The 24,923-nt window shown below is 36.9% G+C and overlaps 1 protein-coding gene across 1 annotated transcript in view; it reads left to right on the top strand.

Moving 5' to 3' along the window:
* The window catches only part of CARMIL1 (capping protein regulator and myosin 1 linker 1), a 394,009-nt gene that overhangs the window by 13,966 nt on the left and 355,120 nt on the right, over positions 1-24,923 (top strand). The gene's annotated exons all lie outside the window — the stretch shown is intronic.

Below are 24,923 nucleotides of genomic sequence, written 5' to 3'. Positions count from 1 at the left end.
TCAGGTAATAAACTGGGAGCTTGGTTTTAATTTGTTTTGTTTTTTAATTACTTATATGGGCAAGAATTGCCTTTGGAAAGTTTCTCTGACAAGCTCAAATTTATTTTAGCAGTAGATCTTAACAAGGAACTTACTTCCAATAATTTTAAATTAAATGATGTTCTTACAGTTAGTTTAGCTTCATAAATTTTCAATTATCTTTTATATTTTTGTTTGCCTTACTGTTTGTTACCAATTCATTAAATATGACCTGGATTTCTATACAACTTACAATTAGTACTATATGTTATCTATTTTGCTTGTTTTATACAGATTTATAGTATATGCGTTGGGAGGTCCTTAGAAATCATCTCCGGTCTAGACCAAGCAATCTTTTTTTCTTTTTTTCTCTCTTTTTTTCTCTTTCCTTTTTAAAAAATCTTTATCTTTTGGCCTAGTAACAACTCAGAAGACATTCTAGTAACAAGACAGAAGTACAAGGGCTAGGCAAAAGTGATTTGCCCAGCGTCATACAATTAGTGTAAGGATGGGATTTGTGCAAGGGAGATGGGACAAAAGGACATTAGGAAGCATCTGAGGCCAGATTTGAACCCAGGTCCTTCCAATTTCCGCCTTAGCACTCTATCTACCCTGAGCCACTTATCTACTCCCAGGGGTTCTTTTTTATGTCATGGACCCCACTGGCACTCTGGCAAAACTTATGGACCCCTTCACAGATTAATGCTTTTAAATATTTGAAGGAAGTGCTAGATTCCAGCTAGATGTTAGTGAAAATGAAGGTGCTTTCCCATCCATGTTCATGTACCCCCTGAATTCTAGGGGTCTGTGGATCCAAGTGAAGAACCCTGATCTAAACTAATCCTTACTCAAATAAGGAATCTCATGTACAATATCTCCAATAAGTGGCCTTCCAGGTTCTGCTTACATTTGATGAAAGGAACTCTATCTACTCCCCCTCTAAACCAATTTCATCTATTTTTAGACTCTCCTAATGTTTAGCCACAATTTTCATCCCTGGGGCTTGCACCTAGACCTATTTCCCCACATCATGTCTAAATCAGTAACTTTCAACCACTACTCCTGCTTTTGTTCTCTGAGGCCAAGTCAAATAAGTCCTATGACAAATTCAAATTCTGGAAGGCTATTGACATGTCCTTTTCTAAGATAAATTTACCTTTCTCCAGATTAACCATTCTTAATTCTTTTAGCTGGTAATTCTAGGGCATGGTTTCTGTTTTTACCATTCTGGCCACTGTCTTCCAGACATATCCAGTTTATTAATGTCTTTTCAGAAGTAAAGCCTTAGATGAGGTCTTCCAAGTATGCATCAGGACCATATTCCTTACCATGCATATTATATTTTCTATCATATCAGCCACAAAAAATCACAGTGGTTCTTTTACCTGCCAAGGTATATTCCTAATTTGTATTGGACTTGCTAGTGTAGGTAGTGTGTTAAAGAAGAGAAGCCTTGAACGTGGAGCCCAGCAAAGATCATTAGACTGTTCCCTTTCTTTCTATCCCCTGTACTTAGAACAATGCCTAACACATAGGAGGCATTTAATAAATTGTTTTTTAACTCCAGATCCCGAGTTTAAATCTTGGTGCTAACATTTACTAGTTGTGTGACTCAGGGCAAGTTACCTCCCCTCTCTGTTTCCTCATCTGTAAAGCAGAGATAATAGTAATATTTGTACTACTTGTCTTATAGGGTTTTTGTGGAAAACTAAAGTTCTCTGAAAACATTAAATCATTAGAATCAAAATTAGAAATGGGAGTTATTATAGAACTCCAAAGTCTTTTTACTTTATTTTTAATTTTTTTTCCTATGGTTACATGATTCTTTTTGTCTCCTTCCCATCTTCCTTTTCTCCCTCCTAGAGTTGACAAGCAATTTCACTAGATTATACATATATTGTCAGTCAAATCCTATTTCCAAATTATTCATTTTTGTAATCTTTTAAAATCCAAACCATATACCCATATAAGCAAGTGATAAATCATATGCTTTCTTATGGATTTCTACTCCCATAGTTCTTTCTCTCGATGTGGATAGCTTTCATTCTCGTAAATCCCTCAGAGTTGTCCTGGATCATTGCATTGCTGTTAGTAGCAAAGTCAATTACATTTGATCAGCCCACAGTGTTTCAGTTACTGTGTTTAATATTCTCCTAGGTCTGCTTATTTCACTCTGCATCAGTTCACGGAGGTCTTCCTAGTAGAACCCTGAAGTCTTAAAAAAAGAGTCCTTTACCTGTACATGGTGATGCTATACCTTTCTCTTTACAATTGTACCTTACCGCTTCCTTCCTTTTTTTTTTTTTTTTTAAAATTCTTATCCTCTGTCATGGAATCAATACTGTGTATTGGTTCCAAGGCAGAAGAGCAGTAAGGGCTAGGCAATGGGGGTTGTGACTTGCCCAGAGTCTCAAAGCTAAGAAGTGTATGAGGCCAAATTTGAATCCAGGGCCTGACTCTTAATCCACTGAGCCACCTAGCTGCTGCCTCCCCTCCCCTTTCTTCTGAAGGAATGTGTTTGCCTATTTCTGTTTCTGACATTTTTTTACACATGCTTGCCAACAATTTAAGCTATTTCTGAATTAGCCTTGTAGCTGGAAGATCCATTATAGACATTTTCAGAGGAAAAAAGAAAATAGCATGGTTTATTTGCAGGCAAATCTGTTGTATCATCACAGGATTTGTAGAATGTTAGAGCAAAAAGGGACCTTAGAGTTCATCTACAGCAGCCTGATTTCTTAATTTTTCAGATATGGGAATGATATAACTTTTTCAAGTTACATGATAAAATCCTATACCTCAAGTTGGAAGGGAGCTTAATGGACATCCAATCCAACTCATTCATTTTAAAGATGAGGGAACTAAAGACTTAGAGAGGTCATAACTTGTCTAAAATAATATAGCTATTAAATGATGGAATCAGCATTTGAAAACAGCTCATCTCTTTCTATTATAGTCAATCAACAGCTTATAGGACAAGCACTGCTAAATACTTTACAAATACTGTCTCATTTCTTCTTCTTTTTTTAACCTTTATTTTCTGTCTCAGTAATAACTCTTAGACAGAGGGACAAGGACTAGGCATTAAGAGATTGCACAAGATCACACAGCTAGGTTGTGTTCAAGGCCAGATTCAGACATAGGCACTCCTAACTCCAGATCTGGTGCTCTATCCACTGTGCCACCTAGCTGCCTCTGTCTCATTTTCTTTTCACAATAATCTTGGGTAGTAGGAGCTATTATTACCCTCATTTTATAGTTGAGGAAACTGAGGTAGAAAGTTTAAGGGACTTATCCTGCCAGTTAGTAATGTAAATACAAACAAAAAGCAATTCCATGTCCTCAGAGAGCTTACTTTCTAATGGGGGAAGACTACTCAAATGGAAGTAGAAAAGCCCTGAGAGTAGGATATTCTGCCTCCTTATGGCAGGGAGAAAATGGTAGAGCTGGGAATGGAACCTATATTCCACTGTTCCTAGGTCTATGTCCTTATTTTAAAACCATGTTATATTGATATCTCATGTTTTCTTTTTTAATAATTGGGAAAGAAAAAGGAAATAAGTGTTAAGCACTGACTATAAAAATATTCACTTAATCCTCAGAGTAGGTGCTATTCTTGTCTCTATTTTACAGTTGGAGAATATATAGAGAAAGGGTTGTTTTTTTTTTTTTTTGATTGGATATAAATTTATGGGTGTGGTCACCAGGGAACTGAATAAATACCAATTTCTAAAATGATTTAGTAATTTATTTATAAAATATAGATCTAATTTAAAGAAAGATTTAAGAACAGTCTCACCAAGTCCAAGGTCCCCCAGCCAGAGCTCCTCCAAGTCCAACCCCTGAACAAGAAGAGGTCAAAGGGTCTAACCCCAGAAGTTCTCTTAATTTATCCAGGTCATTTCTTCACTTCCGCGCCTTCCTCTTAGTTTATGTGTCCAATCACAATGGATGCTTTTCTTAGGACTGCCTAGGGGGCAGTCAGTCAATTCTAATTTTTCACCCATTTTTGCACACTCCCAACTTGTAGGTTGAGTGGAGTTGTTTACACTTTTGGTGATTAGATTTAAGAATGGGCAAGGTAGATTTAATCTCATTATCACGGGAGACAAAAGTTAAATGACTTGCCCAGGGTCACAGAGCCAGTAAGAGTCTGAATCTGAATTTGAACTCTGATCTCCCTGACTCCACACCCACAAGTTGATCCATTGTACTATCTCACTGGACATCTTACTATATTTCAAGCTTCTTTTGGTAGTTGCACCCTACAATAGTAGGATGTTCCTCTAGGTAGGGAAGAAGGGGCATATAAGTGTTTATTATGTTTTTTATAAAAAAAAGAAAATGAGTGCTTTAATGATAACCAAGGTCATCTTTTCTTCTTCTTAATGTATTTGCTTCCATGCCAGATACCCCAGTTTCATGCCAGTTTTTCCTAATCAGTTTTATGTGTAGTGGTTTTGAAACAATTTTATCATCACATAATGCACTTTAAATAAAATATAAAAATATTTTATTTCTTTTAAAAACTGACAATATTTCAAGAGTACTCAGTGCTGGGGCTCTTTCCTCCTTTAATGAAATCCAAGGTGATGGCTTAAAAGACCTCTCTCCTTTCCTTAAATGTCCTTTCTATGAGCTATTTTCCCTTCCTTAGGGTCATAGTGTTAAGGGAAGGGAATCTCAGAGCTATGTAAATATTTTATGCTTAACGAAGATAATGGAGTGCCCTTGAACAAAGCAGTGGACATTGAGACTTGCAGTGTTTGGGATCAGTTTGCTGTAAGCCTTTTTAATATGTGACTTACAAAACAAGGTGAGGAGTGAATCTGACTAGACTGATCAGATATAGAAACCATTTAATGGTTTTTCTCTAATGTAGAAACCATGTAAATATGTGAAACTTTAAAGGAAAGAAATATATATTGACCTTATAACAAGTTCTTTCTACTAAGAAGTCATTTTTTCATTTCTAAAATTTTTAAAATTCATTTGGGGTATCATGATTCTCAGCTCCAGAAATTAGGTCCTACCATCCTCAATAATCCGGCCCTTCACTATTGTTTTATGAATGTACTATGTGCTGGGGATGATTATACAAGTGGGTTGGTGTTGCCGATATTCTTTTCCTTTCTAGTTTTACTTCCTGTATGTATTTGTGTCCTTGATGTGACTTTTAGGAGCAGCTAGGTGATACAGTGGCTAGAGTGCCTGACCTGCAGGCAGGAAGACTCATCTTTCTGATTTCAGATCTAACCTGAGACACTGAGCTAGCCATGTTGCTCTGGGCAAGTCACTTAATCCTGTTTGCCTCAGTTTCTCCATCTGTTAAAAGAACTGGAGAAGGAAATGGCTAACCACTCTAGGAAACCCCAAATAGGATCACAAAGAATTGGACATGAATGATAAAGACTAAACAACACCAATAATGTAATTTTTAAAAAAGATCTAGACTAGTTCAGAGCCAGCCCTCTGGGAGGTGCTCAGTTCCCCCTCTTCCTGGTACCTGAAGACGTTCTTTTTGCATGCCCAACCTTTCTGTCCAGCCACCCAAAGCAAGGGCTTTCTTCTTCAACTCTCTCTGCTAGGGGACTCACAAACTGCTTAAATTTGCCCTCTGGGCAAATTTTGGAAAATGTTTGCCTAGTTGGTGAGAGAAGCAGCATGATATATAGAGGATAGAAAGCTGGCTTCTGAGCCAGAAAGACCTAAGTTCATGTGTAACCTTGGCCAGATATTAGCTGTGTGATCATGGTCAAATCACTGTAGCCTTTCAGTGTTGTAGATAACTAAGATTTTTAAGTTTCAGAGAATGGGCTGACTTATTGGTAGAGGAAGTTTTCCTTGTCCAAGAGTTTCCTTTATCCATAGAATTGAAGGTTTAGTCCTTATCCCTATCCTTCCTTATAGCTCATATTGTAAGTCTTGGTGACTGTTAGGATTTTGACAGAGAGAGATGTCAAAAAGGATTGAGGAAATTGGTACTTTACCTTTTTCTTGTCATCCCCTTTCTTGTCTGTGTGCTAAAAAACCCTTAGAGGGAGCTGAATATGTCACATGTCTCCCCCTGTGATGATGGTAAAGACATTAGATTTGTCTTTTTTTGGATTCACCTTAGTTGTTTCTAAGCCACAATAAAATCTTAAGGTTTTTATCTTGTGCTATCTCTGTCAATCTGTTCATTCCCTCCTTTTAAGTGTAACTCATGGTTACACTTTCAATTATTGGGCACTGTAGGTGAGGCAAACGGTTTTTTAATTTATGTCCTTTTAAAAAATGAAAATGAATTTGAAGTACTCACAGTCCTTTAAATTACTTTCTTCTGCCCACAGAACCTTGTTTCTTTCTCAGTTGTTAGATCACCATAAAAAGATTAAGGTTTAACTATTGAAACAAAGTTGTAAATCAGAGCGATGCTATTATGTATCAAATATTTTAGTTGGCAATGTTGTATATATATATACTTCATTAGTGAGATTTAAACTCAAATAGTACTTTTCAATGTTTGTTTTGAAGTTCTTGTTGTTTTAAACCTTAAAGGATACAATTGGTCTATTCTTAAACCTAGAAGCAAAATAGTAATACACATTGGAAGGTCCATTATTCCCCACGTGTGAACTGATCTGTATCATTTAAATCTACCAGCAATTGTTTTAAATCTCAAAATCCCAGAAGGCATGGAAATAGCTAGATTTCCACAGTAGGCCAAGTTCATTTTGCTTGACCAGTCCTGTTTAGTTTCCCAATTCCCAGACTATAAAAAGCTTACGTCTGTTTAGTCATGGTTTATGACGAAGGTAACATTTCTTAAGAAGTTCCACTCAGAAATGTGTGCTTTTTGCGTGGTGTGTGTGTGTATGTGTGTGTGTTTGCGTTTGCTTTATTCTTTCTTGGCTGCTTTGAGTTCATAACTCTTTGCCCCATAAGACATCTACCCGGTCAGTAATTTGGATAGTTCCCTCCTTGTCCAGTCCTTGGGAGTATCACTTACAGTGAAATGTAAGGCCCTGGGTGAAGTTACCTTACTCTAGGAAAAAAGAACTTTCCCTTGGGGAAAAATGGAGCTATCAGGTGAGTGCCTGAGCACACTCAGAATGTGCTTAGAATTTAGCTGTAAAATACAGATTTCCATTTTTGGATGTGTCAAAACCAATAGAACCTGCAACAACCATGATAATTAATCTGTGGATTTGCAGACTGGAAATGTCATTGGCCTAGGGCTTATCCTTGTTTGAAAACCTTGCTTTCTTCCTGCCTTGGAGGAGGGGGAGGTAGAAAGTTCTCATTTCTAGGAGCCAGTTTCACCTAGACTTAGAAGCTGGGCACAGACCTTCACAGTTAGGTGTTATCTGAGCTGCATTTGAATTTTATTTCCCCGTGTGTGTTCACTGTCCCAGTTTCTTCTCTGGTGAAGATAGGTGAGTCAAATGACTGGGGTGATAAAAGCTGTTGAATATATACAAGAGTACGGTGTTACTTTTCAGGATTTTTTAAAAAAAGATATTCCTTTCATTTCCTGCCTCTGGGATTTAGCATCACTAGAATAAAGGCAATCAGGTTCAGCTGGGAGGGGAGGGTAACAAGAGGTAACAAGAATAAATTATATAGAATTGGAATAATCAGGAATATCTAAACTAAAAAAGGCCATCTCTTTAAATATTATGGAAGTTGAAAAATTGAAGAAATTCAAATTAGAGTCATACACACAGGGACACAAACACACACACATATCCTTTTTTGTTGTTGTTAGAAATTGCAATGTGTCTTATACAGTTTTCTATTTTGCCACCATAGGTTTTTAGTATGTAATGAACATTCACTTCTGACAAGGATAGTGTCTTTCCTCCCCTCCCCCCTTCCTTTTTCTTCTCAATCATAAGTGGCTACTTTGGTATAGAACTGTGGGGCAGAAAGAGGCTGGCTTTGGAGGCAAAAGACCTCAAATCCTTTCCCTGGTTCCTCTGTGTGTAATTTTGGGCAAGGACCTTAATTTCTTTCTGGTTCCATTCCTACCCTGGAAAACAAGGTGGTGGGACTAATTGGGTTGTCAGTCAGTAAGCATTTATTAAGTGCTTCTTAAAAGCCTGGAACTATGCTAAGTGCTGGGGATTCAAAGAAAGTAAAAACAAAACAAAAACCAAATCACTAACAAACAAAAATCAGGTTCCTCCTATCTCTGGTTCTATGATCTCATGTTTGCTTTTAGACTCTGTGTAACTCATTCAGAATTCTGTGGCTCATTTTCAACTACTTCTCTAAATGTATCACTCTTATAAAGTGCTTGAAGAAATTAGGATTCCCTCAGTGATAGGGGAGAACCTCTGCTTATGATTACCTTTTTACTCTGTTTTCATTTATTTACCAATTACGTGTCATAACAAATTTCCACACAAGTTTTCCTAAGTCATATGACGGAACTTATCTCCCTCCCTTCCTGCACTTTCACTCTAGAAGAGAAAAAGACCAGGTTTGTATTGAAGTTGATCATTAGCGTTCACTAAGATGAAAAAAATCTGAAACAAAAACTAGTTGGCACACATTTAGCCATTCAGTGCTGCCTCAAAAAAAATTTTTTTTGAGCCCTTATCTTCTCTCTCAGAATCAATACTGTTTATTGGTTCCAAGGCAGAAGAGTGGTAAGGGCTAGGCAGTTGGGGTTAAGTGGCTTGCCCGGTTTCACACAGTTAGGAAATGTCTGAGGCCACTTCCTGTCTCTAGGCTTGTCTCTCAATCCACTGAGCTATCTGGCTACCCTTCAAATTTTTTTTTCTTAGGGAAAGGAGAAAGAGAGGGAAATAAGCATTTATTAAGTGCCTACTGTGTGCAGAATGCTCTGCTAAGTGCTTTACAAACATCTCATTTGATATTCACAAGAACCCTGTAAAGGTCAGTGCTGACTTGTCCAAGGTCACAAGCTAATAGTAATTCTGTGACTAGATTTGAAGTCAGGTTTTCCTGATTCCTAGACCCAGCCTCTGTCCTTTGCCTCAAGGAGATAGTTTTTCCTCCTTGGTCACTTGGTTCTTGCCCTAGTCTCAGTTTGTTTTAGATCAGAACAAAATCCTGGGGGTGCTCCTACAGCCAACAATGATGCATGAATAAAAACAGCCCACAAGCTGTCATCAACTTTATTATATTGAGGAGAGGGGTTTAATGACCTTTTCCCCTTGTTCTGGTGATTTTAACCGAAGGGCTCTTCTAATCAGAAACACTGGTAGAAGCTGTACTGGAAAAGACTGATAGACTTGACTCAGCTCATTAGGTATATATGCCAATGCTAGATCTGTGGTTCTCAAAGTGTGGATTTAGGGGTCCTTGAGATCATTTCGGGGAGTCGTTGAGGTCGAAACTTTTCATAATATTAAATCATTTTAGTTTTTAATATATTTCATATTGATATATATCCCACATAAAGAGCAGTTCTTGTGGTGGGGGAAAAGGGGTCAGTGCTCAGTTTGAAATTGTTGAACTGATTTTTTTCTGATGCACAGAATTTCTTTTTTTAGTGGTTGCTGATCAATATAGTGATATGTCCCTTCCATTAGGAAGGGATCTATGAGCTCATTATCCATGATAATAATTATAAAGCACTTAACATAGTACCTGGCACATAGCTAGTGTTATATAGATGATAGCTATTCTTTTTCTTCTCATTTTGCAACACTTTATCACTATTATTATCTCCTTCATTAATTTAAGCAAATTGTTCTTTTATCAAAAGTCCTTAGCCCATCTCCATCATATTCATCCTTTCGGTCTTGAGTTGTATAAGGGCAGCTTTGCATGCAACTGGAGGCTTTTGGGGGTCCCTGATTTCTGTATAATACCAATAGCTGACATTTACATTGTGAATCAAAGCTTACAAAGCACTCTGTATACACTATCTCATTTGACATGGACATTACAGATTTTATTATCCCCAATTTATAGATAAGAAAACTGAGGGTCTAAGGCAGGGATCAGCAACATATGGCTCTCGAGCCACATCTAGCTCTTTTGAAGGCCAGATATGGCTCTTTCTGCAGGAGCCATAAAATCAATTTTTTTTTCAGGCGCTGTTACAGGAGCGTACACTGTGAGCGCTGTACGGCTCTCACGAAATTACATTTTAAAAAATGTGGCGTTTATGGCTCTCATGGCCAAAAATGTTGCCGACCCCTGGTCTGAGGGGTGATCGCTTTGTTGTATTAGGCTCTATAGAAGCATGCGGTGTGGTGGTTATGTAGCTTTCTTTGTTAATGGTAATTGAAAATATGGTCCTAGAGAATTAACAACTGTTATGCTAGCTTATTGACTGTCCCTCATCTGGCTTGGCTTCTTCCCTTGACTGAAACACTTGAGAACTAGATTGTAAAATCTAGAACTTTGCCCTTGTAGCAGGGACATTTTTATCCTATGTCCTTGAATACTTCCTGATAAATGACTCTGTGTGGACTGTAAATGATTAAGTACACAGTACTTAAATTAAATATGCATTAGGAAAACTTAGTTCATAAACCAAATTATAAGCCAAATGTATAGTTCTTGTCAAAAACATAATTTGGCATCCTAAAGAAGGAGAATTTTTTTTAGTTTGTTTTTTTTTCCCTGAGGGATTTATGACACCTATATAATTTATGATAATTTTCCAAAGCACTATAATCTTTCCTCTCTGGAGGCTGGAAATGATAGTAAGTGGAATTCATTTTTTAAGGTAACAGAAATGTTAAGTTATGTGTTAATATTTTCCAGAAACAGGCCTCTTCAAAACTATCTTCTGATAGTAAAAGCCTAAAATTTTGATGAGTATATTCTTGACATTTTAGCAATTACTTGTCTCTTGGATATGTCTAGTTAAAAATATACCAACACTGGGAGTCTCATAAGAGAGAAGGCAAATTTTATATTCCACTTGACAAGAATAAGGATGAAGTGGGGGGAGCTCGGTGGATGGAGAGCCAGACCTAGAGGTGGGAGGTCCAAGGTTTGAATCTGGCCTCAGACACTTCCCAGCTGTGTGACCCTGGGGAAGTCACGTAACCCCCATTGCCTACCCTTACCACTCTTCTGCCTTAGAACCAATACATAGTATTGATTCTAAGATGGGAAGTAAGGGTTTAAGAAGAATAAGGATGAAATAGAGAGCTGGATAAAAGTGGTTTTTTTTTTTTTTTCAGGCTGATTAAGACCTGAAGGATAAAGGCCTGAGTTAGGACTATTTGGCATCTAGAATAGATTTAGCTCTTAATTTCCCCCCCAAATTATTTAATTGATTTGGAATATTTTTTCTTGGTTACATGATTCGTATTCTTTTACTCCCCTCCCCCTTACTCCCTCCTCATTCCTTCTTGTTCCCCCTCCCAGAGCCAAGGAGCAATTCAAATGGGTTTTACATATATCATTGATCAAGACCTATTTGCATTTTATTAATATTTGCAATAGAATGATTACTTAGAGTCAACATTCCCAATCATATCCCCATCAAACCATGTGATCAAGGAAATGTTTTTTTTTTTTCTTCTCTGTCTCTTTATTGCTTAAACACCTGTACCATTAGTCTTTTTCTTGGTAGCATCCTTAGGAAAGTAATTATTTAAAATGTGAAAATGTAAGGGATTCAAGTTTATGCATTCCATAAAACTCAGTATAATGCCCTACACAGATAATATTTGTAGTCGTGACTGCTGAATCTAATATGCAGAGACTAAACCCCTACTTTCTATCTTAATGCCAGTTTTTTGTTTTTTTAAATAACCCCTAACAGCTGTCTTAGAATCAATACTTAATATTGATTCCAAGGCAGAAGAGCAGTAAGGACTAAGCAATTGGGGTTAAGTGACTTATACAAGATCACACTGCTAGGAAGTGTCTGAGATCATATTTGAATCCAGGACCTGTGGACTCCAGACCTGACTCTCAATGCACTCAGCCATCTATTAGTCCTCTTTTTTTTTTTTTTTTTTTTTTTTTTTAAACCCTTAACTTCTGTGTATTGGCTCCTAGGTGGAAGAGTGGTAAGGGTGAGCAATGGGGGTCAAGTGACTTGCCCAGGGTCACCCAGCTGGGAAGTGTCTGAGGCCAGCTTTGAACCTAGGACCTCCCACCTCTAGGCCTGACTCTCAATCCACTGAGCTACCCAGCTGCCCCTATTTGTCCTCTTTCTAAGTCAGAAGAACAGAAAGGGCCAGGTAACTGGGAATAAGTGACTGGCCCATGGTTACACAGCTAGGAAATATCTGAGGCCAAATTTGAACCCAGGTATTCCTGACTCCAAGCCCTGTGCTCTTTTCACTGTGCTATCTAGCTTGCCCCTCTGGCTCTTAATCTTAAGTCTCTCTGGAGACCTGCTTTCTTATGGGAACTGTGTTCAAGTTGAATATTTATGAATTACCCTACTGTGGAAATCCACCTTTTCAGGAGTTTGTCCCCTGAGGAGTACTATCTGGGTTCAGAGTTCAGTCACCCTTAAGCATTTTGTCTTTCCCCAAAGTGCTGTCTGAAGGTGGAGTATACCAGGCTCAGGTGAAGGGAACTCTTCTGTTCAAAATAAGTTGTCTCTCTTTCTCTGGGAGTACACAATCTGGGGTTAGGCTTTGCCAGCCCGCTCAGTATTTTCTCCCCTCTTGCTGGTCCTTAGCAATTCGTCCATCGAGAATGAATGGCTGCTAGCATATTGCCAATTACTGTTGCTAGACTGCTCTCTCATTGATTTACTCTCATGGTGGGGACTTAATGAATCTGGCATTCATCTTTACGTCTGACATGTGCACATTGTCCATGTTTCTGAGCTAGTGAGATCAGCAACATTGTATATACAGAAAGGGTTTATGGCTGGGTCCCCTTTTAATTTAGAGGGACTCTTTGGGAATGATTTTTTTCTAAGTCGAGATGAAACTTTGCATTTTTGCATTTTAGGATAAAGATTTCAAAGAAGCTGTAGCACATCCTACGTTTCATTTACTGAGCACTTTAAGATTTAGCAAGCACTTTCCACAAAACAACCATTTGAAACAGCCGGTGCACTTTGTAGTATCCTTAATTTACAGATGAGAAGACTCAGTGTCAACGAATAAATGACTTGCCTATGCTAACATCTAAAAATTAAAACACAGGCCCTCTAATTCCAAGTACAGCCCTCTTTTGAGTATTTTCATTCATCTATTCATTACAAAATGAAATTTTAGATAATTTTTTTTCATTTCAAACTAGAAATAGTTTGCTTTTTTTGCGTGTGGAACAGTTTTGTTCCCAGACTTATTAAATACCTTATGCTTATGGCAGTCCTAGTACTTCTATCATGATTGTTACTTGCAAGCTGACTCTCCAGTCTATTAGATTATTTGAATCAACTTTTATTATGAGAATGCAATCAAATAACCACACCTTAGGATCCCTAGATAATATTTTGCAAAATTACAATAGGTACGCTACTTCTACATTTTGTTGACTCCAATTTTAGCCCAATTCATGCAAATTCTTACACTGTATTTCAGTCTTTCTCAAATCAGGCTACTTTTGAGAGGTAGATTTTTGGGCATCATCCCCTCTGCCAGCTCCTCTCCTATCTGATAAACAGAAGAGTCTTCTACATTTCTGCAAGAATATATATACCCTCAGGATCTGAAAGTGTAGGAAGGTCATAGAAATAAAAAAAATTAATATCTGGAGAAAGGATAATACAATCATTGTATAGAAGAGTTTTTGTAAAAATTTCCTTGACTTGCTTGTATGTGGAATTTACACACACACACACACACACACACACACACACACACACACCCCTTCTCAACTGATTATGGTAGCATTCTGCCCATAGTTGACTCTGGGCTCTCATTTGCCCCCCTGCCCCCCTTTTTTTCTTTTTAAGTTCTTATCCTTTGCCCTTTTAAGAGTCTTCACTTACCTTTCAGGTGAGCCTCTCTTCCTGTTCCTGTGTATCCTACTGTATCCCTGTCTCTTTCTCAGGCTGTATCCTCTTAGATTTGAATTGCAGTACTTGTTCTGAAGTTGGGTTACATCAGCAGATCTCAGGGGCTTTGCTCTGTTGCTTCCTGCACCAACAATCGGATTTCTGGCATTCAGGACTCCTTAGTCACATCTAGAGGGACTTTGTTGAAGGTCCCTTTCAATTCTGAGTTTTCATGTATTAGAGACAAGCTATAGGTCAATGAGTTTTGATATTTTAAAAAAAAATATGTATCTCTTGCAGAAGTAAAGATCCCATGGACTGATTATCCTGTCCTATTTCTCTCTACCATTTTAATAAGATTCCTTTGGATGAGCAAATAATGAGTATTTTTTCCATTATGATTAAATATCATGAATAATGTTAAGCTTATCAAATTTACAGATGGAAAAGAACTGGGAGGATCAGCTAATAAGTTAATTTAATAGAATCAGGAAGCATAAAGATCTTGACAGTCTGGAATGACTGGCTAAAACTGGCAAGATACTTAAATATATATGCACATGTTTTACATGTGCGTGTACATTTTAAATTTAAAACAAAAGCAGTGAGAAAAGTATATGGTGGATGGCAAGATATGGTAACAGGAATTCATATTTAAAATACGAAGCAGTTTTAGATTATAAATGCAATATGAATTTTTGGAAAGACTGCCAAAAAAGCTAATACATTTTGGGCTACCATAATAGATATAGTGTTGCAAATAAGGGAGGTAAGAGTCTTAGGATACTGTCAGCCATTCAATTAGCATTTTGAATACAATATTCTCCCCGGGGTACCACATCTTAAGGAGAGCATTGAATATACCCAGAAAAGAGTAACCAAAGTGTCTAGAAAGATGGAAACTTATGTCATCTGAATAACAGTTGAAGAACCAAGGAATGTTTAATCTGGATTTAGGTAAGACATAGTTTTATTCAAATATTTGAAAGATTTTCATATACTCTGATGTTGTGGCTTGAAGTTACAGAGAGGCTCATTTTGCAAAATAGTAGAAATTTTCTTTCTTTTTTTTTTTTCTAAACTCTTACATTCCATCTTGGGATCAATGCTTTGTATTGGTTCCAAGGCAGAAGAATGGATGATAGCCAGGCAATGGAAGTTAAGTGACTTGCCCAGAGTCACACAGCTAGGAAGTTTTTGAGGTCATATTTGAATCCTGGATCTCTCATCTCTAAACCTGACTCTCAATCCACTAAGTCACTAGGAAGAACTTTCTAACAATTAGAACTGCCCAAAAAGGGAATAAGAGCAATTCACTGAAGTGTTCACACAGAGGTCGGAGAACCACCTGTCAGGAATGCTACAGATGGCATTCCTGAACCAAGTGACTTTTAAGGCTTAAAACATTGAAGATACTACAATCATTTGCATTCTATATTACAAGTATATACCACAAAAGGTAGTCTGGTATAGGTGAAAGAACTCTAGATTTGAGGCAAGAAAGAAATGAATTTGAATACAGGCTCCATACCTGCTTTGTGACTTGGGGCAGGAAGCTTAACCTCTTGGCCTTGATTTCCATATCTCTAAAATAGGGATAATAAATATTTTCAGTGTAATATACCTCATAGCTTTTGGTGTGAGAAAAAAGCTTATAAGACTTATAGTGCTTTACATATAGGCATCTGCACATAAAGTTCAGTTCACCTAGAAGACAATAATGACCCAGCCCAAAGCTAAACTTTGAGAAATTAAATATTCAAGAAATCATAGTATATTAAGAGCTAGAATGAAGTTCAAAGATAAAATTGAATTATGGAATCTGAATTTAGAATGGCAGTTTAAAAAGATTAAACGATATTTCTAGGATTGCATAACTAAGTGAGAGTTACAATTTAAATTTCTCATGCCCATAGTACCTGTTTCTCAGGATGCTGACAGTCCTGGAGAATTTGCTCCCTCTTCTACACGAGGATGATTGAACGAGTGGAGGCTAGTTTAAAAAAGCGAGAGACCCTCAATAAATATTAATTTAAATTACGTTTTCAGGATTATAGACCTGCTTATTGGATTACTGGGTCCCTAATCTTAGTGGTGTTTGTTCCATCCTTCATCATAGAAATACATAGTCTGCCTGTTGTTTGCATGGTTTTAGAAAGACTATTATCATTTGGTTTTTTGGTATTGCTCTGGAAGGGTCATTGAGTTGATAAAATGTCAAATGGTGTCAACTTCCTTTATGCAGAGATCTGAACATATTAGGCTTCTGCTTAAAACACTTTCATGCTTCCTTATTGATTGCCCATTTTGCAATCTGAACTTAAACTATCTTTCTAGCCTTACGTTATAGCTTTACTTTATGTTTTAGACAAACTATACTGATTGCCATTCTCTAGACATTTTCCTTATTTTTCTTCCTAGATGACTCTGCCCATGCATTCCCTTTGCCTGGAATTTCCCCTCTTTACACTCTTGAGTTAAAGACTTTTTTTTAGAGTTTATATTGTGGATTAGAATTATTTCTGCATATGTCATATTTTTGGGTCAGCTAGATGGCACAGTGGATAGAGGACCAGGTCTGCAGTCAGGAAGATTCATTGTTCTGAATTCAAATGTGGCTTCAGACACCTACTAGCTGACCTTAGGCAAATTGCTTAACCCTGTTTGTCTTCTTTTTCTCATCTGTAAGATGACCTGGAGTAGGAAATGGCAATCTACTTCAGTGTCTTTGCCAAGAAAACTCCAAATGGGGTCATAAAGAGTTGGAAGCAATTGAAATGACCGAATGACAACAAAATGTCATATTTTTATATGAACTATTGGTTCTATAAAATCAAGGGCTATATAGTTCTTCCAATACATAGCATACTGCCTTGCCCATAGTAGGCACTCTATAAATAGTTAATTTTTGAATGTTTTCATGTCCAGAGCAAAATATATTAAATATCGGTTCATCTAGAATTCCATCAGTTGAAACTTTCTTCATCTAAAATTTCATCCATTTGTGACGATTGATATGTGATCCGTAATAATAATGGCCCGGAAGCAACATAATCCAATAGCTTTGGAATTGTTGAAGGAAGATTGTTTGTTATAGTTTTAGAAATAAGTGTTTTGTATGTTTAGAAGATTTTTGAAAGGGATATCAGAGCTGTCGTCAGTATAAAACAGTTGATTAACCATAAGAGCTTATGTTCCCCCAGACTTGTTTTAGCAATGAGGTCCCTCTTTTGGGGTGCAAATTTGCCTTTTATCAAGGTTCCTATCAGGTTAGACAATTCAGCTGATAGAATCATAGCATTATTTCCTTTTAAAAATTATTTTTATTTTTAACATTCTTTTCTTTTTAAATTTTAAGTTCAAATTCTTTTCCTCCTTTCTATTCTTCCCTAACTATTGAGAAGGCAAGGAACATAACAATTATACATAAACTATAGCATGATTTCTAAAAGAAGCAATCAGATGATCATTTATAGAGCTGTGAACCCTGCATAGACCTGGGTTGGAATTCAAGATGTTCTCCCCAAACAGGTTTTTTTGCTTCATGTGCATAATTAATATTGAAATATGTTTGCCTCATAGCAAGGAGGAACACAAAGTTAATCTTTTCTTAATGTGGATTGAGGAGTTCTGACCAGTTGATTCTGCAAAAGGAAAACCTTCACGGGGCTGATTTCAGAGACCTTGGAGCCCATTCATCTTTCTAAGTTCCAGAGAAAGCTTGTTAAAGTAACAAATTCACCTTTTTCTTGGTAGTCTTGTTTTAACTTCACCAAGTACCATTTCCTTCTAGAAGTTGTACAGTACGCTACCTCTGGTTAGTGTAATGACTTAGCAAACATGCAACATAATAGTTGCATAAATTTTATACACAGTCTTATTAAAGAAGGAGGCATATTACTGTGTAAAATTAGCTTTGCAAGTTTTTTAAAAAGTGCTAAGTAGTCTGTTTTTGTACTGCCTCTGAATTAAAAATGGTTTTTACATTTTAAAATAGTTGTTATTCATAAATAGGCTAAATGATTTTTGGCCTAGCCAGGAATTGGGACACTTGGATTTTCTTTTTAAAGCAATCTTGTTAACTAGGTGGTAAACTGATAAAGGTGGGAGTATGATGAATTTGAATTCAAAACCCTTCTCTTTACCATGTGTGTGACTATGGGTAAGTCATTTAACCTCTGGGCTTCAGTTATCTCATCTGTAAAGAGAGGAGGTTAGGAAGGCAATCTCTTTAGGTCCCTTTCAGTTCTGATTCCATGATCATGTGTCTTCTTTTGTGACTTTACTCATGCCTCCTACTTGGTATAAGGATAAATGATATTTGTTGCATGAATTAGTAGATGACAACAGATGGCTGGAATAAAATTATAAAACCATAGATAGATTTCTTAGCACCTGGTAAGGGTCTTCAGTTTATGACCTTATCTGACTACCCCATCTTATTCAATTATATTCAGAATAAGAAAAAACAGTAATAATTCTCCAGTTATATTGTAAGTGGGGAGGGAGACAAAGTAAAATGCAGAAATAACTCTGTAGTACCTATGCAGAACAGGGATCTTTTGAGGAGTGGTGTAAACTGGTGTCTTTGGTTTTGTTTTGTTTTTGCATTGTTAAGATTATCAATATCCATTTCCTGACCTCTCCCAGAGAGCTATCCCATACAATCGATAGTGTCTTTAAGTGGGAAGGGATAGGATAGGGTGTGGAAATTAGAAGAGGAAGAATCAACATAACCTATCAGTACTTTTAAAAGGTTGAAAACATTTGTAATTGTAACATGTAAGACTAGTGTAACATTTGAAACATTGTAACTTTGATCTTCATAATTTTGTAACATTTATGTGTTTGTTTTCATTTCCATTGGGGTAGTTACTGGTGGTGCATATTGTTTTTTTGGCTCTTTAAATGCATAAAGTAAAATACTTAGGAAATCAATTCTATTTATATACAATTACCAAAATTTTTCAGAGTTCATAGAAACCAGATGAAGAACTTCTGCTCTATCTTATAATGAATGGTGAAGTAGAAAGAGTTGGAGAACCTAAGATCAAATTCTGCCTCTCTATCACTTACTACTTACTACCTCTACAATGTTGAAGAAGCTATTGAGCTTTACTTAGTCTCAAATTTCCTTATCTGTAAAATTAGGGGATGAGACTAAATGTCCTCTGAGGTCCCATCTAGCTCTATATTTATGCTCTTAATATCTGAAACACATTAAAACATTTTAAAGTGGACTAGTATGAGGCATTCCCCCCCATTTGATGTCTTCCTAAGGAGGCTGAAGGACACCATCAAAGAAAGTGAGTATAAAAAGCTCAGTGACTACCATTGTTATATTTATTGCACAGCATTTGTGCTAGCAAGTCAGAGGTGATTGCAAATTTATATGGTTTTGCATTATGATGCGATTTCATTTTTCTGGCCATCTTTTCATAAAGGAGATCCAGGGCTTGATTCCTTTGTTTGATTCCAACAGAAGAAAAAATAATTCATTTAAACTTCTTAGTTTATAACTGCTATCTCTTTGCCTGGAAGGATAGACTCACACACACTTGTGTATGTGTATATGTGTATGTTCATATATAGTTGTTTAGAGCAAAGTGAAAGAAAAGATCTAAGACATTGAAATATGAAAGTCTATTTTGTCTAACGCCATTGTGACAGATTATTTTTCCATCATGAAAAGTGTGTTCAAAAACCATAGTCATATCTGAAAATTTATGGGAAAGCTCCTATATAAATTCTTAGGATTAAGAGCTGGAAGAGACCTGAGAGATCAATTAGTCTTGGGATTCTTAACCTTTCTTGGGTCATGAATCTCTTTGGTATCTAGTGAAGCCCATTGGACCCCTTCATGGAATACTGCTTTTAAATACATAAAATAAATGTATTTATTTTATGTTATTTATATTACATAAACATATTTATATATAATTGTATTGAAATGCAGTTATGTATTTTAGTTAACAAAATATTAAAATATTTTAAAATATTCAGTTATAAAATTTTAAAATTTTCAGTTATCAAAATATTAAAAATATTTTTAAAGTCACTGTTATCAAAATATTTTTTTTAAAAAAAGAACACAGACCCCCCCACCCCGATTAAAAACTCTTACTTAGTCCATCCTTGTCATTTTATAGATGAGATAACTGAGACCTAGAGAGTTTATGCCTTATTCAGGGTCATAGAACTAGAAAGCCTCTGAAGCAGGATTTGACCTAAGGCAAACTGAGTGCCTTATCCAATAATCAGATTTTTCCCTCACCAGAATCTTGCTTTTTGTACCAGAGCAAACATTTGCTTATCTTTTACTTTTATGGCATTCTGGATTGTGTAATATTATTTGCTTCTGAAGCCTTCTAAAAACCACTCACACTTAAAATTGATAAAAAACAAAAAACAAAAACCTCTCCAGTCAACTGCCCTCCTTCACACTAAGGCTCCTTCTACCCATACAACCCCAAAGAATCCAAAGATGGACAAAGACCTACTAATCCATATGGAAAGTTTGTCGATTTACCTAACAGATTCAACAAATGCTTGTCTAACAATTACTACAAATAACGCTCTCTGCTTCAAAACAAGGAGTTAATGATCTAAATGTGACTGTGGATGATTGGAAGTGAGTAAAGTCTAAGAAAAATTCTTGATTATTCTAAGCCATTTCATTAAATTCTTTATTTGAGAGGAAGAAAAAGTAGGGTCAGTTTGTGGTCCTGGTTATTAACATTTTGAGATTTCTTAGAAATCACTTTACCAGGGGCATCTAGGTGGCTCAATGGATAGAGAGGCAGGCCTAGAGACTAGGAGGTCTTAGGTTCTAATCTGGTCTCATACTCTCTTCTTAGTTTTGTGACCTGAAGCAAGTCATTAAGTCATTAAAAAAAAACACCTTACCTTCTGTCTTAGAATCAATATGGCATATTGGTTTCAAGGTAGAAGAATAGTAGGGGGCCAAGGAGTGGGGGTTAAATGACTTGCCCAGAGTCACACAACTAGAAAGTATATGAGGTCATATTTGAACCCAGGACCTCTTATCTCTAGGCCCACTCTCAGTCCACTGAGCCACCAACCTGCCCCTTACTTAGAACTTGCCCTAGAACTGATACTTATAGATTCCAAGACAAAAGGTAAAGGGTTTTTTTTTTTTTTTTTAAATTTTAAACCCTTAATTTCTGTGTATTGACTTATAGGTGGAAGATTGGTAAGGGTAGGCAATGGGGGTCAAGTGACTTGCCCAGGGTTACACAGCTGGGAAGTGTCTGAGGCCGGATTTGAACCTAGGACCTCCTGTCTCTAGGCCTGGCTCTCAATCCACTGAGCTACCCAGCTGCCCCCTAAAGGTTTTTTTTAATAATTAAAAAAAGAAAAAGAAATCCCTTTACTGGTTTTTAATCCTTGCATCCTATTAATGCTGTCCTAGGAATCATTTCTTCCTGTCTTTTACTTTATTCCTTTCTGACTTCTCAGTAAATGCTTATCACATTCTATTGTCTTCTTTGACTTTTCTCTAATCAGGTACAAGTCCTGTCATTTCTACTTCTTATATCTGCACCTTACCCCCTTTTCCTTTCCCGTAGCAACCTAATCCAGACACTTATCTCTTTTTACTTGGGTTATTGATTGCAAAATCTTCCTAATTAGTCCTCCTAAATCTAGTTTATCTTCTTTCTAATCTATATTTTATAACACTGCCACAGTAATTCTCCTAATGTACCATTCTGGTGAGCTTATTTCTCAGCTCAAAAATTTTATGAAGTTTTCCATTACTTTCTGAATAAAGTAATTGAATGGAACACACTAAATCCTAAAATTCAAATTACTGTGATAGAGAATGTGACATGGAAAAAGTACCCATTTGGAATATTGGGAACCCTGTTTGAATCCTTTCTCTAATATTTGTGAGTTGTGTGACCTTGGACAAGTCTCTTCTCTGAGACTCAGTCTCTGCTTTTATAAATGAGAATAATAATGCTTGCACTACTTTTATTTTGAAGGATCATTGTGAGGAAGATGCTTTGTAAGAGCATTGTGTAAATATGAATTTTAGAAAGGTCTTCTATTATCTGATGCCAAAATACCTGTTGAAACTTATTTCATACTTTTTGTTGTTTAGTCATTTCCTTTGTGTCTGACTCTTCATGACCCAATTCGAGGTTTTCTTGGTAAAATTACTGGAGCAGTTTGCCATTTCATCTTTTCCAGGTCATTTTACAGATGAAGACATTGAGATGAAAAGAGTTAATTATCTTGCCCAGGGTGATGTAGCTAGTAAGTGCCAAATTTGAACTCAGGTCTTCCAGGCTCCAGGCTTTATCCATTGTGACACCTCGCTGCCTTTATTTTATACTCCCGAGTTTCATCTCTTATCCATATCAAACTAGACTATTCACTGTCCTTTGTCCTTATGTTACCCTTTCCCAAGGTCATGGTAAAATCATAAATGTCTGAGTTGGAAGTTGAATGTATGTAGGTCTATCCAATTCAAAGTTTAGCACTCTATTCACTATGTGCTTAATAAATGTTTGTTATAAAGAATGGAATCAGAAAATGGGGTTGTAAAAATGGCCCTTGGGATAAATTTCATGCCAGTATTTGCATAGTTGTGTTCTTCGGGTATATGAATCTGATTCATTTGTTTGCCCTTCTATCTTTAGCTTGCAGGATATGTTATTTTCAGTTTCCTCTTGATTATTAATACTATAGATTTTATTGTTTAAGGCCCAAGACCTGGTCAGCAGTTGTGCTTTGGTAACTACCGATGATTATAAATATTTCAAGGCTAACTGGAGTAACCACAAAGAAAGATCCCATTTCTTGTTTTAATTCAAAATATCAGGAGGCCCCCCCCCCAAAGTATTAGGAAGAGGAGTCAGCAAACAGGAGCAATATGAAATTAAGGAGGCATATATCTCATTAAATAATTGGATTTCCTATTGTAACTTGCCTCCTTCTGTCTTTTAGTGAAATGAATTCGTCTGTCCACACTAATGGGGATATGGAACCTAGCTTCCAGAGAGGTAGAGTTAAATATCCATTGAACAGCAACAAAATTAAATGGGATGGGTCTCTCATTAGAGAATTAGATTTTATTTGAGGCCAATATGTCTCATATCCTTATGTCTTGTGTATTTTAGACCATTAAATAAATTTGGCCTCACCACCCAAGTGGTTGTGAAGAGCTGAGTATGTACAAAAATAATTAGTGATCATTGGCAGAGTCAAGATTTTTTACTGGATCTCATTAGATTTGTATCTCCCTTTCTTCAAATTCAAATATGAGTTAGTCAAGAGAGTTAAGATGTGAATCTTATTTCAAATGAATATAGAAGACAAAGAAAACTCTTCAGTGACCCACAAAGAATATTCTGCTTGTATTTCTGTTAGTACTATATAACCTTATGTAGGTATAAATTGAAAGCTGGTCCCTGTCCTAGCAGAGATATTAAAGGGGCAGGGGAATATATTTTAGTTTCCAGGTCTTTAGGCAGAATGAAATGCCCATTGGAAGAACAGAAGAAATGAGCAGAGAGGTGGTTCAGTGGATTAAGAACCAGGTCTAGAAATGGGGGGTCCTGGGTTCAAATTTGACTTCACAGACTTCCTAGCTATGTGATCCTGGGCAAATCACTTAACTCCTATTGCCTAGCCCTGTGTTGGTGAAGCTGTACAGGTATGCATGTGGAGACAGCATGGAGGGGGCTTCTCTGTTCTCCCTCTCCACAGTGCTTGAGGACATTTTTTTGCATGCCCTGCCCCTCTGACCAGTGAGTGTTTCCTGAGTGTTTCCTCCCTCCCACTGCTGTCTCAGGTAATGCTGGAAACTCACAGGCAGCTTGAGGTTGCAATTTGGTCACCTGATTTTGAAAACATTCTCCGACAGTGGTCTAGCCCTTACCTTTCTTCTGCCTTGCAATTCATATACAATATTAATTCTATGATGGAAAGCAATGGTTTAAAAAAAAGAATAGAAGAAATGCTTCAAAGAAGAAAAACACTAATGGAGCAGAGAGTTTCACTATTGTGGGGAACTGAGAAAGTAGAATAAGGAAGGGAAGGAGGACAATTTGACATGAGGAGCAATTGTATCAATTCTAGCATGTGCAATTTAGTGTGTTCAAAGGAATGATGATTTGATGATTACAAAGGCACTATCAAGTGAGAGGTCATCCAGAAATAATTAGTGGAAAGGACAAATAGTGGTGATCGACAGCTCTCACTGGGTCTTTTGATTTGACATAAGTGATACAGAGGTTCTTCTTTCTGCTGATCCTAGTGGCATGTATCTGGGATGTTGATGGAGAGTTTCTCATGAATCATCATATCTTACCTCTACCTAATTCTGGTTGGTTATTCATATAGGGACAAGTGTAATAATTAAATGGGTTTGACAGATATAAGAATTAAAAAAAATTGTGGCCCCCATTTATAAAAATTAACTCTTAAGTCAAAAGGCTGTTAATAGCTTTAGTAGCTTTATTTTAGCAAGTGAGAGATAGTAAAGGGGGAAATGTAAGAAGGAGATAGAAGATATTACCTAGCTAAATTAACTAAGTCTGGTTCAGAGTGCCTTACCAAAGAGAGGGTTCTACTGAAGATAGGAGAAAGAGCCTAAAGACCAGTGTCTCAGGTCAGGGGCTCTTCAACCAAACCTCTTGAGCCATCAATGCAGAAACACCCACGCAGCAGAATACCATCCAAGGCAGAAGTCCTCTTTCAGTAAGAGCCATTAAGGCTGCAGAATGAATCAGAATGCCCTTGGCTGGCTTTTATAAACAGTTTTCTCCACTTCACTTCCTTTCTCTCTGGTTTCTACTTCCTTTCACTGTGGGCTGGTCTATCAAATCCCAGGAACTAACCAGAGTTTCTTAATTTGCCTGGCATTGCCCAGGGGGGCAGTGCCTGGGGAAACCACCCCCTACCTTCTGAAGGTGTGAACTTTTTTTTTTTTAACATTTATTAATATACATTTTTAACATGGTTACCTGATTCATGCTCCTCCTATCCC

This window comes from Gracilinanus agilis, chromosome 1 (assembly GCF_016433145.1).
Source record: "Gracilinanus agilis isolate LMUSP501 chromosome 1, AgileGrace, whole genome shotgun sequence".
Taxonomy (NCBI): Eukaryota; Metazoa; Chordata; class Mammalia; order Didelphimorphia; family Didelphidae; genus Gracilinanus; species Gracilinanus agilis.
The sequence above is the reverse complement of the archived record's forward strand: the minus strand, read 5'-3'. Positions and strand labels throughout refer to the sequence as shown.